The sequence below is a fragment of the Pan paniscus genome, chromosome 21 (assembly GCF_029289425.2).
Source record: "Pan paniscus chromosome 21, NHGRI_mPanPan1-v2.0_pri, whole genome shotgun sequence".
Taxonomy (NCBI): Eukaryota; Metazoa; Chordata; class Mammalia; order Primates; family Hominidae; genus Pan; species Pan paniscus.
The window spans coordinates 42,039,395-42,057,288 of record NC_073270.2 but is presented as its reverse complement, the minus strand read 5'-3'; the positions used below and the strand labels follow the sequence as shown (position 1 = coordinate 42,057,288).

Sequence of the window (17,894 nt, the reverse complement as noted above, 5' to 3'; positions counted from 1 at the left end):
GGCCCTTTGCACGTGCTGTTCCCTCTGCCAGGAATGCCTGTTTCTTCTCCAGGTGTGGGCTCACTCTCACTTAACCAATGGGTGTCAGCTTGGACCACTCCCTCCTCCGAGAAGCCTTCCCTGACCATCACCCCAGCATGGGTGCCCTTGCCCTAGGGCTTCCTGCTGCCATGCGGGTACCTGCTGTTGTCTTTGTGGTCTATGATCCCGCTCCTAGACTGTGATGTGGCTCCTTTGAGGGCCTTCATCTCCAGGTCCTACATCCAGCAAGGACCTGGCCCGCAGCAGGCTCAAATCCTCGTTTGCTGACTGACTACACAGGGGACAAAGTGCTGAGTCCTGGAAGGGGTACAGGAGGGCTCGGGGATTCAGAGGAAGCTGGGGGCAGACAGGGAGCCAAGGACTGATTTGGCTGTGACTTGGAGGTAAAGAGTTAGAGAGATGTGGCTTTAGGCGGCAGAGAGGGTGCAGAGGGAGACCCGTCCAAAGTCAGTAGAGGGCCAGGCCTCTGTCTCATCAGTGTCCCCCTCACCCAGCCAGCAGCCCCCAGAGGTCCCAGGCAGGTGGGCAAAGGGCTCAGGGGGGCCCAGACTCCAGGTACCAGGTGTGGTTGCTCACAGGCCCTGCCTCCCCCAGCCCTGACAAGTACAGTGGATGCAGAATCTGTCTGGAACACAGCATTTCGTCTAAATATATCTGCTTTCCAATGCAGGGCATGCAGCAAGGGAGTGGGGGGCACGACGCAGGCCTGCAGCGTGGGGAGAACCAGAGCCCCCACTCACAGCCCCACAGCCCCACTGCCACCTGCCCTGGCAGAGGGAGTCCACCAGGGCAAGGGTCAGTGTGGGCCTGGCTGGGCCCCTCCAAGCAGGGTTCCCATTGCCTGAGCTCCCACCCCAAAGCTGCCACCTTGAATGTCGGCCAGGCACAAACCAGGACAGCAGAGGAGGGAGGGGACACGGGGTGGGGCTGGGGAAGGGGGACACAGAGGAGGGCTTAGAGGAGGGGACAAAGGGAGGCCTGGGAGAGGGAGACACAGAGGGGGGCCTGGAGGAGGGGGACACAGAGGGAGGCCCGGGGGAGAGGGGCACAGAGGGGGGGCCTGGGAGAGGAAGACACAGAGGGGGGCCTAGGGGAATGGGACACAGAGGGAGGCCTGGAGGAGGCGGACACAGAGGGAGGCCTGGAGGAGAGGGACACAGAGGGAGGCCTGGGAGAGGGGGACACAGAGGGAGGCCTGGAGGAGGGGGACACAGAGGGAGGCCTGGGGGAGTGGGACGCAGAGGGAGGCCCGGGGGAGGGGGCCTTGAATCCAAGTTCTTCAGATTCCAGACTCTCCCCGCTACCTTGCTGTGACAGAGGCACAGAGAAGGAGGCAACTCCAACAGGGCCACACAGAGGCCTGGGGTGGTGAGGGGAGGAGGGCCCAAACACCTGCCTCCCAGGCCTCCTAGGTGCCCTGGGGGCCCCTAGAATTCTCTTTAGCTCCTTGAAGTTGTCCCAAGAATCCCTAAGGAGTTGGGCAGCAAGAAAGGCACTGGACTGTGAGTCACGAGGCTGTGATCCAGTCCCCGCTCCACCCCTGAGGCCTTTGGACCAGTCATCTGTGGCCCCAGTTTCCCCCCTCTGTGAGATGGGGACAAGCACTGTGCCTTCTGTGCAGGGCTCTGCCCATAGTGCTCACCCTTGGCCCACTTTCCCAGGCTGGCCCTTCTGTGAGCTGCCCTGGGCTAGGCTAGGGAGGGAGTGCCAGAAGGTTCCGGGGGGTGTGCGGGTGTCAGGAGAGAGCACAGTAACACCAGCTGCCTTATTTTGGGGATTTGCTGTATGCCAGGCTCTGTCCTCAGTCCTTGAACACACAGGACCTCAATTCACCCTCAAACCAAGCCTCTGAGACAGGCAATGACACTGTTATCCCTCTGAGGACAGCGGGGGAAACTGAGGCTGAGAGAGGTTTCTGTGACCTGCTCAAAATCACATAGCCAGTGAGCAGAGTGGGGACTCAAACTTGGGCCACCCCTCAAAATCAGCAGCTCCCTCCCTCCAGGCCTGAGACAGATGCCCACCTTTCCAATCAGTTTTGCTTTTTTTTTTTTTTCTTTTTTTGAGATGGAGTCTCGCTCTGTTGCCAGGCTGGAGTGCAGTGGCACAATCTCAACTTGCTGCAACCTCCACCTCCCGGGTTCAAGCGATTCTCCTGCCTCAGCCTCCTGAGTAGCCAGGACTACAGGCGTGCACCACCATGCCAGCTAATTTTTGTATTTTTAGTAGAGACAGGGTTTCACCTCGTTGGCCAGGATGGTCTCCATCTCTTGACCTCATGATCCGCCCGCCTTGGCCTCCCAAAGTGCTAGGATTACAGGCGTGAGCCACTGCACCTGCCTTCAGTTTTGCTCTTGTAATGAAAAACAAAATCAGAAAAAACCTGCTCATTAGAACAGCTAGTCATCAACAATCACTGCTATGAACACCTCATTTCCAGACAGGCATGAAGACCCCACCCAGCCAGAGCCTCCCTGCCCTCGTCTGTCTCACCCAAGGCAGGAGGGTGCAGTGGTTAAGATCCTGGGCCAGGGCTGGGTGCAGTGGTCCACACCTGTAATCCCAGCACTTTGAGAGGTTGAGGTGGGAGGATCACTTGAAGCCAGGAGTTCAAGACCAGCCTGGGCAGCAAAGCGAGATCCCATCTTTACAAAAAATTTAAAAAATTAGCCAGGTCCAGTGGTGCACCCCTGTAGTCCCAGCTACTCGGGAGGCTGAGTGGGAAGGAACACTTGTGCCCAGGAGTGGGAGGCTGCAGTGAGCCATGACTGCACCACTGCATTTCAGCCTGGGAGACAGGGAGACAATCCTGGGTCCACCAGCTGCCGGATGGGTGACCTCAGGAGTGTCACTCTTCCTCTCTATGCCTTGCCTCCGCTCCTGTGAGGACAGCGGCCCCTTCTGCTTAGAGCCCCAGGGCATGTTGGAGAGACAGCTGGTGTCAGGCTGTGACCCAGGACCTACCCAGAAACAGCCCTTATCACTCTGCCTAACCTGATCATCATGAGGGTAAACTGGATGCCCTCAAAGTCACTCCTGAAGTAGACTGTGTGTGTGTGTGTGTGTGTGTGTGTGTGTGTGTGTGTGTGTGTGTGTGTGTGTGAGAGGACACATTTATTACTGCTTTAAGCTGCTAAATGTTGGGGTAATTTGTTCCACAGTAATAAGTAGCGAGTATAGAAGATGAGCCTTGATTCAGGGTAGAATAGAGGCTGGAGAGAACCAGGGCTGGCTTCAGAGGCTGTGCTGGGCCATGCTCCCAGGCTGGGCACACCCAGGGCTCTTTTCTTTAGTGGCCCTGATCTGTCCAGAAGACCATCCCTGCCAACCTCAGCCAGCCCTGTGTGGCTGCTCTTTATGACTGTGTTGGACTCAAGAATGGATCTGACTCAGCTATGTGCAGCACCCAGCTAGAGATGCTCACCTGTCAGTTTTCAGAAAATTCTCACAGAGTGCTGGGCTCGGTGGCTCACGCCCACAAAACCAGCAACTGGGGAGGCTGGAGAGGATTGCTTGAGGCCAAGAGTTCAAGACCAGCCTGGGCAACATAGCAAGACCCCATCTCTAAATTTTTTTTTTTTTTAATTAGCTGGGCATGGTGACGTGCAACTGTAATCCTGGCTACTCCAGAGGCTGAGGCAGGAAGATTGTTCGATCCCAGGAGTTCAAGGCTGCAGTGAGCTATGATCATGTCACTGTACTCCGGCCTGGGCAACAGAGCTCTGACAAAAAAAAAAAAAGGAAAGAGAAGGAAAAGAAAAGAAAAGAAAGGAGAAACGAAAGAAGAAAAGAAAGAAGGAAGGAAGGAGAGAGAAAGAAAGAGACGAGAGGAAAGAAAGAATGAATGAAAGAAAGAGAGAAGGAAAGAAAGAGAGAGAGAAAGAGAGAGGGAAGGAAGGAAGGAAAGAAGAAAGAAAGAAAGAAAGAAAGAGAGAAAGAGAAAGAAAGAAAGAGAGAAAGAAAAAAGGAGAGGAAGGAAGGAAGGAAGGAAAAGAAAGGAAGGAAGGAGAGAAAGGAAGAAAATTTTCACAGTAGCTTCCTTGGAGGTTAACATTATTATCCCTAGTGCCTAGAATAGTCTCTGGCACATAACAGATATTCATATTAGTGTAGACTAGGCTACAGTAATAAATAGACTCTAAAATTTCAGAGGCTTAAAGAACAAGAAATTTATTCCTATCCTGGAGAAAGATTTTCAAACAGCTGAGCTTCTCCCAGTTTGAAAAGCCAGCCCCGGTAGGTGTGCAAGCCAAACAGGCAGCCGGTCAACCAGCTCCCTGTTTGCCCAGCCTCAGTTACCCCCTTAGTGCCAGATCCAGGTGAGGAGGTGGCCCCCAGAGAAGAGGCTGGGGAGGAGAGGAGTGACGGGCTGCAATGGGACGGGCTGGCCTGGGCTGCTGTCCAAGGCACCCCCGGGTGACCCAGCTTCTCTGTGAGGGGGTGCTTGGGAGCACTGCTGAAGGGGACGGGCTGATGAGCTGGGCTGCCTTTCCACCCCCACCTGTTCTCAGGCCCTTCCTGGACTACCAGGCTCAACAATGCTCAGGTAACACTCACAAGCTGTGCCCCTGCTGTGTGCCAGGCCCCAGCCTCTGCCCGGTGGGAGACCCTTACAGTCTAGTCCGCTGTGGGGGTAGGGTGACCCATGTGGTTGGGAAAGGCAGGGTTCCTGGAAAGGGGAGGTCTGAGCTGAGCCATAAGTAACAAATCAGAGTTACCAAGCAAAGACTGTGGGGAAGGATTTCCAGGGAAAGGGAACAGTAAACGCAAAGGCAGGAAAGCCAGAGGACATGGAAGGTTCTGGGCATGCCCAGTCATTCGGGTGAGCTGCGGGTGGGGTGTGATGGGGGCAAAGCAGGAGGGGGCTGTGGAGGTGCACAGAGGCAGGTGACAGGGGCAGCAATGGCCTCATTCAGGGCTCTGGGCCATGAGCAGCTGGATGTGGTTACTTAACCTGCATGGAGGACGCACAAGCAGGAAATCAGGTAGGAGGCGGGGATGGTCATCTTGGCCAGAGGCCATGAAGGCTGTTGCCAAAAGATGCTTGAGAAGGGGAGGTCAATGGGGAAGGAGCCCAACTTCCGCTTTGTGATTGATCCCCCAGACGCATCTCAAGGGCTCAGGATGAGAGGCTGCCTTCCCGCTGGCCTCCAGGACCAGCCTTGTCATTATCAAACCCAGTCTTGCAAATGGTTCCTGAAAGCCACAGGGCTGGTGGGCCACACCACCCGCTCCCAGGCTGCCCACTGCCTTTGTCTCTGCCCGGCCAGTGTCAGCAGAGTGAGGCCACAGACTGAGATGGCAGAGGTCAGTCAGCTCTGGCCTTGGCCTCAGCAGTGGGCAGGCAGCCAACACCCCATGCCAGTGCCGGGAAGGCCTGGGGAGTGGTCGGCCAGGAGAGCATTGTAGGTCTGCCCTGCTCTGGAACATTCTGTGGCTGCCTAGTTTCTTTCAGTGGGATGCACCCACACAAGAGGAGGCTGAGAGGCTGGGAAGGGGAGGCCCAGCCCCACTCTTACTTGCTGCAGGGCCTCAGGAATGTTGCTCAAATGTCCGGAGTTGGACTCAGTGATGGCCACCGGCTTTGCTAGCTGCGGCCAGGGCAGAACATCCAGCAACCCCAGGGACCCAACCATGGCCACCAAGTTTCCAGTCCTGCCTAGGCAGGCTGCTTCATGGCTCCAAGCCTCAGTTTCCTCCTGTCACCAGTCCACGTGGTCCATGAAGCCCACGCAGCCAGCCTTGACTGCTCCTCATCCCAAGCTCCTGGCCGCTCTCTCCAGGCTTGTGACCCATGGCTCTCCGTGCTGTCCCCGCACCGCACCACACCCTTCCTCACTCTCAGGTCTCAGCTCCTGGACACCAAAACAGCTACGGTCTCCTCTTAGCTCTCCTGGGTCACAGTGCCTGTCACTCATGTGAGTTTATATTCATCTGGGAGGTGATGTAACACAACGCACACAAACACACACCACACAGCACACACACACCACACAGCACACACACACACATCACAGACACCACACACACATCACAGCACACACACCACACATCACACACACCACACCACATACCACACATCACACACCACACATCACACACACCATACATAACACACACACCACACACACATCACACCACACACCACACATCACACACACCACACACACAACAAACCACACACACATCTCACACACCACACACGTACCACACACACCATACATAACACATACACCACACACCATAGATAACACACCACAAACACACATCACACACAGCACACACACACCACATACACATCACACCACACATCACACACCACACATCACACACCACACACACCACATACCCACATCACACACATCATAGCACACACACCACACACCATACATAACATACACCACACACTACACATCCACACCACACACACATCACACCACACACCCACCCCACACACACATCACACCACACACCCACTCCATACACATCATACCACACACCCACCCCCTACACCACACATCACACACACACACTACACACACACACCATACATAACACAAGCACACATACCACACACACCATACATAACACACACAGTGCACACACACCACATACCATACATAAAACACAAACACATAACACACAGCACACAGCACAACCACCAAACACACACACCACATACACACCACACACATCACACACCACATACCCACACCACACACACCATATACATCACACTTCATACACACCACACACACCACACACACGCCACACATGGCACACACGCCACACAAATACCACACACACCACACACACCATACATAACACACCATACACATCACACTTCATACACACCACACACACCACACACACGCCACACATGCCACACATGCCACACACACCACACAAATACCACACACACCACACACACCATACACACCCCACACCACACAGATGCCACACACACCACACATGCCACACTGATATCACACACACACCACAAACATGCCACACAGATACCTCACACACATCATAACACACAAACACACCACACACACACCACACACAACCACCAAACACACAACATACACACACCACATACGCACCATACACATGCCACACGCACACCACAAACCACACAGATACCACATACACACCACACACAGAACCACCAAACACACATACACATCACACACACCATACACAATACGTACCACACACACCACACACATGCCACACAGATACCACACACACACCATACATACCACACACACACCACACACCACACAGATGCCACACACACCACACAGATGCCACAAAGATACCCCTTACACACACCACACACATCATGCACACACCCCACACACACACCACACATGCATACCACACACATCATACAGATACCACACACACACCACACACACCACATACACCACACAGATCACATACACACAACACAGATGTCACAAAGATACCCCTCACACACACCACACACATCACACACACACCCCACACACACCACACATGCATACCACACACACCATACAGATACCACACACACCACACATCACACATGCCACATACACCACAGAGATCACATACACACCACACAGATACAGATACCACACACCATACACACCACATGCACATACCAAACAGCATACATACCACACACACAACAGATACCAAACTCATACCACACACACACCATGCACACAGCATACATACTACACACACACCACACACACAACAGATACGAAACACACACCACACACAGCACACACACACCAAACACAACACACACACATCACACACCCTACGTACATACCACATATCACACACATACCACACACACCATACACGTCACACAGACGCCACACATACATACCACACACACACCGCACACACCACACACACCATACATACATATCATACATCCACACCCACACCACACACCACATACACACCATACATGCCTCACACGCACATACCACACACCACACACACACACCATACATACCATAGTCCCATACACATCACACACACCACACATACACCATACACACATCATGCACAACACACACACCACACAAACACACACACCACACACACACCATACGCACATCATGCACAACACACATGCCACATAAACACACACACCATACATACATACCATACACCTCTACACACCACATACACACTACACACACAGCACACACCATGCAGCACACACACACCACATATACACGACGCACACACACTACAAACACCATACACTCCACACACACACACCACAAATAGATACCTCACACACACCACATACACATCACACATACCACACACCATACACACCACATATCCTACACACCACACACACCATACACACACACACCCCATACACACCACACACCATACACACACCACACATACATACCACACACACACACCACACACACACTACACATACACATACAAAGAGCATGCACACACACACCCTTCACACTCCCTCCACACACACACCACACCACACACACACACACACACGCACACACACAGGGAGTGGGAAGGACCCCGAGGCCAGCCCTCCCTCCCTGTTCCCGCCTGCACTCTCCCAGAGTCCCCTGTGAACCAGATCTATGAGGGTTGGATGCATAGATGGGCAGAGGTGGGCCTGGCCCCAGGTCTAGTCGACACCCCCTCTGCACCCGCTTCTGCTCCCAGCACGCTGTCCCTGGAAGGCCTTGTGCACTCCCAGTCCTCCGGGAATCCCTCACACCCTGAGGTGGCAGGTCCCTGAGGAAGTGTCAGATGCTGACACCCCTTCACCTGCCGCCACACTCACTTTGAGGATAGGAGCTGTAGGTCAGGTGGGGAAGCTCAGAAAATTCCAGCAGTACCAGGTGGGGCTCAGAGAAGGGCAAGGCAACCCCAACATCACCTCCTGACTCTTGCTGCTCCGATGGGGTAACTGAGACCCAGAGAGGGCACAGGGAGGTGCGCAGTTGCCCAGCTGCCCTCTTGCCTGGGGTCTACCTTCTCACCTGGGTGGATGAATCACACACACCTAGGTTCAAATCCTAGCTCTACTACCCACCAGCTGTGCAGCCTCAGTTTCCCCAGATGTAAAACGGATGACCACAGCACCTTGCTCCCTCAGCTGCAGGGTGTGCCCATGGAAAACACAGGTGGCAGAGGGCCCTGACTCTATCTCCAACCCAGCAGTCTCTGGACCACGGCCCTGTGCCCCCAGCAGCAGGCCAAGTCCAGCCAGGAGCTCCTCTCCAATTGCAGGTGACCCCCCCACCAGAGCTGTCACTGCAAAGCTGCCTGGTCAGCCCCAGAATCTCACAGCCCAGCCCTCACAGTACACACTGTTCAGAAAAGGCAGGCAAGCATGCCAGGGTCACACAGCAAGGCCTTGGCATGCTGAGACTCCAACTTGGGCCCTGTTCAGCTGAGCCTCCAGTCCTGAGCCTCCCACTCCCTGAGTGGATCTGGCAGAGCTGAGGAGGTGCCAGGGCTTGGTGGCAGCCACAGAGGGAGAAAGGCAGGCAGGCAGCTGGGGGTGGTGGGAAGAACCTTTCCCCCTGTCTCTAGCAAACCCAGATTCCCGTTTACAAGCTGCACTCCAGAGTCCTCGGGTGCTGCGTCACTGCACGCAGTCAGCCTGCAGTGGGGGAAGGAAAGGCTCCCTCCCCATGACAGGAGCTGGAAGATAGAGGGCAGTGGAGAAGCCAGGCGGCAGGTCAGGGGTGAGGGCAGTGAGGACTCCCTGACACCGCTCAGAGGGAAGCCCAGCTTGTTTCATCCCTGAAGTCACAGAAGGCTAAGCCGGGAAAGACTCAGAAACCAAACTCCCACCTCTACTCCCACCAAGTAGATGGAGGCCCAGAGAGGTGCAGGCAATCAGTTAGGGACACACAGGAGCAGCAAACCTGCTCGTTCCTCTTACTACAAACCCCCAGATACCCAGCACCCATGTCCTGGCAGCTGCAACAGAAAGCCTCCCGGACCCACCTCTGTCTGTCCCCGCAGGCTTATCTGTCACTGCAGGAAGAAAAACACCTGAACCCAGAGGCCGAGTGCTCACTCCTAGCCCAGCACCCGGGGTGCAGAGTCCCACTGCCCCCACCAGCACAACACCTCTTCAGGGCGTTGTTCTAATCCCCCATCTTGAGTCCCAGTGCAGTGCTAGGTACACAGCAGGTGCTCCATAAGTGCCTCAATAAGTCTTTTGCTCCATTTAAACACCAGGATGCCTGCCCCATTTCTACATCATCAAAGACAGAACCTGCCCACATCTTATGCTTTCTAAAGATGACCCCCTCATGCACCAAATGTTCCATTAGCCACTTTTGAAGCAGACTCCCAGAGGTGGGTGACCTGCGCAGCCCTTCTCTCACCTAGGAAGTGGAGCGCAAATGTGACTGCAGCCAGGGGGCGGCTGCACTGTGTGTGTGTGTGTGTGTGTGTGTGTGTGTGTGTGTGTGTGTGTTCGCGCATGCATGTGTGTGTGTGCATGTGCGTGTGCATATTGAGGGCTCTACCTTTTCCATGAACGGTCCCAGGAGCCAAATATCTTGTTCTTCCTCGCCAATGGACTGCTGGTCATGGTCACTCCTTATCACCCATATCACTCCCCGTGCCCTGTGAGAAGCCTGAGAGATGAGCTGGCTTAACCAGAATTGCATGCTGGGGAAGCACAGGGGAGCCGGGAGAGAGGCCACAGTTCTCCTCTGATGCCCATCCCTCGGTACCCGTGAACCTCACAGTTCAGATGGGGCCTCTGGTGGGACTGGGGGAGGTGTGGCCGCTGGCAGCAGAGCGGCCACTGAGTCCAAGGGTGGTCCCAAGGCTGCTCTCCAGACCAGGCCCAGCTCTGCCCCCAGCGCATCTGTTCAGGTTCCCCAAAGCCAGGAACTGGGTCTGCTCCACTTGATTCCCTCCCACCCAACGCTTGCTGTGGAACAAACGGGAACTTCAGAATCCCCAGAACATGGGGCTAAGACCAGCCTCTAAACTCTAACTGACTTATATCCAAACCCCGGCCTCTGTCTTCCAGCCTCTGTCATGGGGAGGGAGCCTTTCGTCCAAACCCTGGCACCTCCACTTCACCGGCTGTGCAGCCTTGGCTCTCTGTGCCCCAGTTTCCTCTTCCATAAAATGGGGGTGATAATCATAATAGGGTGTGAGGGAGGCTGAAAGAGAGTCCAGACATCAAGTACTGCATCGGTGCTCACTAACAGAGGGCTGAGCAGTGCACATGGCCTGGGAGATGGTCTAAAATGCTTTGTTGAAGGAATGAATGAATGAAAAGAAATGCTAGCCAGTGATACAGTTATTATTATTATTATCATCGTCAACATCAGTAGGGATCCCCAAGCCTGGTTTTGCAACCAGCCCTGGTGAGGGGTGTAGCAAAATTCTCCAAACAAAATGTGCTTCCATTCATTTTGGGTTTTTGAAAAGGCCACGTCAGACAGCTCAGTAGGGAGGAGGCGGCGTTGCGAAACCCAGCACAGAAGGATCCTGGGCCCCACTCCTCGGCTCAGGAAATAATGTGCGATCTGCAAGTGAGAAGCCCCTAAACGCTGCCCTCCCTGCAAGGACCCAGTGAGAGGGGCGCCTCGGCTGAGGGTCCACCCCCACCACCTTCCGAGTGACCTTGGGCAGCCACCCAACCACTCTGAGCCTCAGTTTCCTCATCTGTCAAATGCAGACAATATCCCTTTTCATTCCTAACCCTGGCTGTGGCTAGAAGATGGGGGGATGAAATGGGTTCTGCAAATTGTAGAGTACTGCACGTGCTGCACACCCCTAAAGGCTTCAGTCCTGGCCTGGAGGAGTTGCCAGGAGACGCTGTGGAGGGGATATAGGAACAGAACAGGCAACCCTCTCCCCTATAGGTCACAACGAAAGAAAATCTAGTCATGTGAGTCACAAAGCATCCCCCCATATTCCGATAAAGTAGGAAGTGGGCTTGTCTTTGGTGCAACACACAGGACTCCTCGGTGACAGCTTTTCTCAAAGATGCCCAGTGAGTTTGCTCTCCAGCCCCCTCACTCCCTTAACCAACAGGGTCATCTGTTAGAAGAAACTGCCAAGCCTTGCCAGCCCCACGCTGATGCCAGCCCTGGGAGCTTACACACAAAAGCTGTCCTTCAAAGCCACTACAGCAAACCCAGTGGCTTGCTCTGGATCCAAACCCTGGCACCTCCACCTCACCAGCTGTGCAGCCTTGGAGACCTTACTAATAAACTAAACTAATGCTCAGTTTCCTTGTCCAGAAAATGGGAGGACAGCCCACCAGATGCCCCAAGATGCAGGGCTCCCAGGATCACAGACTTCGGACAGTGGAAGGCAGAAGGTCCCTCAGAGATCATCAGGTCCAAGTCTTCACTTTATCAAGGGAGCCCAGAGAGGGGACACGCCTCATCCAAAGAAACACAGCAAATTCGCAACAGGGCTCCTAGAAGAGTGGATGCCGACCATGACTGCACCCTACTCCCTCCACCACCAGCCTCCCTGTGGCCCACTCAGGAGTGGCCACCTCCTCTTAGAAGGACACATAACCCTCAGCATCCCCAAGCTCACCCAGCATGTGGCTGCCTTCCTGCCTTTATCCATGCAATTCTTTTCTGTTCTTTCTTTCTTTCTTTTTTTTTTTTTTTGTAGAGACAGGGTCTCACTATGTTGCCTAGACTGGTCTCAAACTCCTGGGCTCAAGGAATCCTCCCACCTTGGCCTCCCAAAGTGCTGGGATTACAAGCATGGGCCACTGTGCTTGTCCATGCAGTTCTCGCAGCCAGCAGTGTCCTTCCCCACTATTCTCCATTTACCCAAATCCCCAAATCCTCCAAAACCCCGCTCAAGCGCATGTCCTTTATGAAGCACTTCCAGCGGTTGGACAGCACCAGTCTCCATCACTAGGAAGCACCTGGCAGGATGGCTACAGTTTACAGAGTGGGGTCCTCGCAGGTTTGACTCTGTGTCCCCAAGCCTGGCACAGGGCTAGACACTGAGTGGGCCTCAGGAAGCACTAGTAGCCCAAAGAACGGACAGAGGACTAGGAAATGGAAGAGTGAACAGGCCAGTGACCTGGCGAGTGAAGGAAGGGCTGAACAGGTAAACAGGTGATGATGTGAGCAAATGAATGGCCACAGGGGGAAATGCCTGGCCAGGGGCACACCTCTAAAGATGCCAGGTCTGCCCCAGCATGGCCCCTCTCCCTCTTGTAGAGACTTTGGGGTCCCACAGACCTGCTGGGACTTTAGGGGCTACAGGCCTGTAACTCCCACAGATCCTGGCTAAATGCCTCTGGGTATGCAGACCCAGCTGGAGGCCGGGAACGCACATGGACAGTCATGTTGGCAATGGCCTGGCCAAGTCTCCCCCCATTCCCCAGAGCCCAGCCCTCCACTCAGAATGGACCAGGTCGTCAAAAGTCAAAAGAAATGGATGAGTGCACACGTTGAGCCAAGACGTCTTCTCAGCACCAGAGGAATGGCGTGAAGAGACAGGCGCGACCCTGCCCTTCTCCACACCAGCCACACCCAGAGACATCCAAGAAAGATGGGCACGGGGTAATGAAGCAGAGGCCCACGGGGCTGGGCAGGTGGTGACAGTGACACAGCCTGGCCTGGGCATCGAGGAAGGCTTTCTTTTGGAAGCGATGCTTAAGCTTGGCTGATGAGCAGTAGTGAAACAGGCACATGGGAGAAGGGGGCTGGGGATGTTCAGGCAGAGGAGCCAGCATGTGTGAAGACCCTGAAGCTGGAGGGAACGTGGCCTGTTCCAGGAACTGAAGGCCCGCCAGGGGGACCGGAGCCAAAGAGGGAGGGGGTGGGGAGCAAGACATGGCTAGAAAGTAGCTAGTTGGGGGAGGGGGAGGTTGGGTTTCATCCTGGGAGCCATGACATTTATTGAGTACCTACTGTGTGCTTTCTATAAAAAAAACCCCTGCATTCAAGATTTTATTAATTCACATTTCAGAATGTTTAAATGAAAGTGTTCAAATGCACTGATGTCAGCAAATGCGATTTTCTAATGCTTTTCTGAATGAATGAATACCCATCACGGAAGTATAGGAGGGTAGGGACCACCTGCTTCTGTCACATACAGTGCCCGGGATACAGTTCCTCAGAGCCTCCCCATCATGTGAAACTGCTGGCATTTACGAAGCCTGTGGCTCACAAACCACACAAGAACCTAATGAGATGTCAGTGGGTGCCCCGATACATCCGATACGTCAGCGTCTCCCGAAAGCTCCAAAGCACACATTCTCTCCTAGTTCCCAAGTGCTGCACAGCCTTCCTTCAAAAACACCAACTCAGCTGCCAGGCAGCTTCACGCCCGGGGCACAGCCCTCAGACCTGCAGTTCCATCTCAAGGCTGGCACCCGGGGTTCCACATAACCCAGCCATCAGGTCCCGTCCAGCTCACAGTTTCTCTTCAGCATGGACACTGTCTCCAATGCCTGACACAGGCTGCCTCCCCCAACAAAAAAGAGGCTCCTGGAGGTGGGGACCCTGTCAGCCATTGCACTCCCCAGCGCCCAGCACAGGCCTCACCAGGCCTCTGGCAGGTGAGTACGGGGTCGCCATGGACACCACACACGGGCACACTCCCAGAAGTTGAGTTGCGCTGTCCCAGCTCCTGGAGGACACAGGATCCCTGGCCTACCCCTGCCACAGCGGGAGACAGGCACTCTAGCCAGCCCCACGTGCACAGCCAGCGTCTCCGGAGCTGCTGGGAACACACTCGGAGTCTGCCGCTGACTGGCCCCGACAGCCGGCTCTAGGGCCTGGTGGTGGCTCCAACACTCCAGCCACCCATCGGCCAGGCCAGGGCACCAGCTCTGCAGCCCCACCCTGGGACCAGGCAGCCCAGTGCCCTCTGGCAGAGAAGGCAAGAGAGAGGTGGCCACCAAGGAGGGACAGAAACAGGGCTCTTCCAACAGGCATTCTAGGAGATGGTCCTGTACAACCGATTCCCACCACTTCCAGCTGGCGGAAAACAGCCCCCTCCCACAAGTGAGGGCTCAGAGGCAGAGAGAGCCAGGACTCCCCCCTCCCTACTGGGGACTAGGCTTGGAGAGGAGGTGCAGTGGAGGTAGAGGCAGGGCAGGCCAGTCTCCCCGGGGCTGGAACTGCAGCCCCCTCCCGCTATGTCATTTCCACTTCCAGGCAGGTGGGGGTGCCAGGAACCCTCTCCCCATCAGCGCTGCCCTCCAAGCTTAGGGCTTCCCATTCTCAGGGCACCTCCTCTACCCACCGCTCCCCGCACAACTGGCCTTTGCCAATCACAACCCCTCCCCCATTTCATTTTTTCCCACATCAACAGTCTCTGACAGCCCCTCTCTGCAATACAGGCAGCGGAGGAAGAAGGGGAGAAGGGCCGGAGGGATGGAGGGATGGAGGGATGGAGGGATGGAGGGGGATCGGAGCGGCAGGTTCGGCCAAAAGAGACCAAGGGCCATCACACGTCCAGGTAGCACCTGTCCCCTCCCGGCAGGCCCAGCACATCTGGACCCAGCTGGTCCCCGCGGCCACCTGGTCCATCCGCCACCAGCTCTGAACGCGAACCCCTGTCTCCGCGGGGCGCCGCACGTGGGGGCCTCCGGTAGCCATGTGAGTGCCCCCCCAGCCCAGGTGCCCGGGTCAGCCCAGCCCCTCCCAGGGACGCAAACAGGGAGGGGGCGCTATGCAGCGCGGGAGGGGGGTGCTGCCCCCGCCCCCTCCCCAGATGCCAGGTCAGGGAAAGAGCTCGGGAAGCGGGGAGCCGGCGGCTCCCGGGTCTACCGAGGCGGGATCCGAGGCAGCTGGGTTGAATGGAGGAATGCCCCGGCCGGCATGGCCCTGCTCTCCCAAGCGCCAAGGTTGGCCGGGCACGGGAGGGGTCCGCCTGACCCCCAGGCCGCCCTGCGGATTAGGGGGCGGGCCTGAGGAGGGGGCTTCCAGGCTTTGGCAGCCGCTTGATACGGGGTACGGAGGAGTCCGCGGGAAAAAGAGCCGGAATGGGGATCCGGTCCCGGACAGGGGTTCCGGGCCCCGGTGCCGCCGCCCCCGATTTGAGGGTCCGGGGAGACATGGATGGGGCGACCCCAACCGGAGAAGGCGCTTCCCAGCCGCACAGCCGGCCCCTCGGACCCGGGCTCGGAAGACAGAACTGGCAGGGGAGGGGGCTTTTCTGCGCCAGCGCCGTCCCCCGCTTCAGGGAGGTCTGTCGGGGAGGAGACCAGATCGGGGGATCTAGCCGAGGGACGGAGCGCGCCGGCCCGGGAAGGGGGTAGGAGCCGCCGCGCGCCACCCCCGCGCCCTCACCTGCGCCGGGCGCCTCGGCCGCCTCCGGCCCGCTCGGCCGTTCCGCTGCGCCGCCGCCGCCTCTCGGGTCCGCTCGCAGGTCCGCGCGCCTAGGCCCCGGCCCCCGCCCCGGCTCCGGCCCGCGGGCGCCCCATGCCTCTCCTCCGGCCGGCGCGGCGCCCCAGATGCGGCTGCGGGAGGAGGAGCCGTGCGGCCCCGGCTCCCCGAGAGCGGCGGGGAGGGGGCGGGGAGCGGGGAGAGGAGCGCGGGGGAGGGGGCCGTGCGGCTGCGCCCAAAACCAGGCGCGGATCGGGCCGCGGGCGCGGGACTGGGGGGGGCCTTGGGGGGGCCCGCGCCGTTCCTGGCGCCCCACCCCCACCCACGCCCCCGCAACCCGGGGGAAGGGGGAGGGTCTCCGCAGCGGGCGACCGCTCTGTCGCGATCCGGAAGAGCGCTTGGAAATCCGGGGCCGCCAGTCCAGAGAGGGCAGGCTACTGGAACAAGGTCACACAGCGCGGGCCGCGGTGGCACGGGAGCCTGGAACCCCAGGCTACGGGGCGGGCCGGCAGGAACCTGTGTTGACCATCGCCGCCCCGTGGAGGAGGGAAACTGAGGCCCAGAGAGAACGAGACTGGCCCGGGTCACACCGCGCGAGTCAGGAACCACCCCACCCCCGAGAACTTGGGGCTCCTGCCTCTAGGAATGGGTGCCCCCTCCCGGTGACCTGCTTCCGCAGAACCCTCTCCCAGGTGTCTTCTAGCCTCTGGCTGAACGGGGGTTAAATGCAGTCTCTGGAGTGGGATGGACCTGAACTGCGTACCAGCCCTGCCTCTCCTGGCTCTGTGGTTACAGACAAAAGACTGTCCCTCTCTGAGCCCCATTCCTCCACCTGTAAAATGGGGACACCACGAGTCTCTATCCCCAACTTGGGTGAGAAACCAAAGAGATCATGGGTATGAGCTCTTTACCGGTGCCTGGCATTCAGTAGGTGTCAAATGAATGTGCCTGCCTTCTCTGGCTCCCACACACAGCCATCTCCAGAGAATGCCTCTGAATGCAGAGGGGTCAGAATGGCGTGAAAGTGTGGCCTGCAAGGCTCCTCACAGCCCTGTTCCAGTCTCCTCCACCACTCACCCACCCTGCTCACATCCCCAACCCAGTGATGACTGTTTCAGTGCCCAGCCTCTGCCTTCCCCTGTGCCTGCCATGCCCTCCCACCTCTCTACCTGACAAACTCCTACTCATCCATCAAGGCCCAGAGCAATCTGTTTCGTACCCCAGCTTCTCACACTCCCTACTAGTCTACCCATGTTTCCTTTCTCCAGAACACATTCCCCTTTCCCCAGTGTCTGGTCTGGGTTTGTCTCTATCTTCTCTGGCTCTGACAACTGGGGTGAGAGGAGGTCACTCAGAGGAGATGACACCCTGAGGCCCAGCGCTGCCCAAGAGGGCTTCCTGGAAGAGGCAGGGCTTCAGTAAAGCCTGGATGGAAAGGTGAGTTTAACCCCTGCATGCAGCAGGCAAAGAGGTAGCATGTTTGGGCAGGGTGTC

General features: G+C 56.7%; 1 protein-coding gene across 8 annotated transcripts in view; it reads right to left on the bottom strand.

Moving 5' to 3' along the window:
* Window positions 1-17,017, bottom strand: part of DLGAP4 (DLG associated protein 4) — a 227,051-nt gene extending 210,034 nt beyond the window's left edge. For 2 of the 8 annotated variants that reach the window (XM_034947406.2, XM_034947407.2), the window contains exon 1: window positions 16,365-17,017. The gene's annotated coding sequence lies outside the window, so the exon portion shown is untranslated. The remainder of the gene's footprint in view (window positions 1-16,364) is intronic. The other 6 variants (XM_034947400.3, XM_034947396.3, XM_034947402.3 and 3 more) reach the window with 5 other exon arrangements.
* Between the last annotated feature and the right edge of the window lie 877 nt (window positions 17,018-17,894).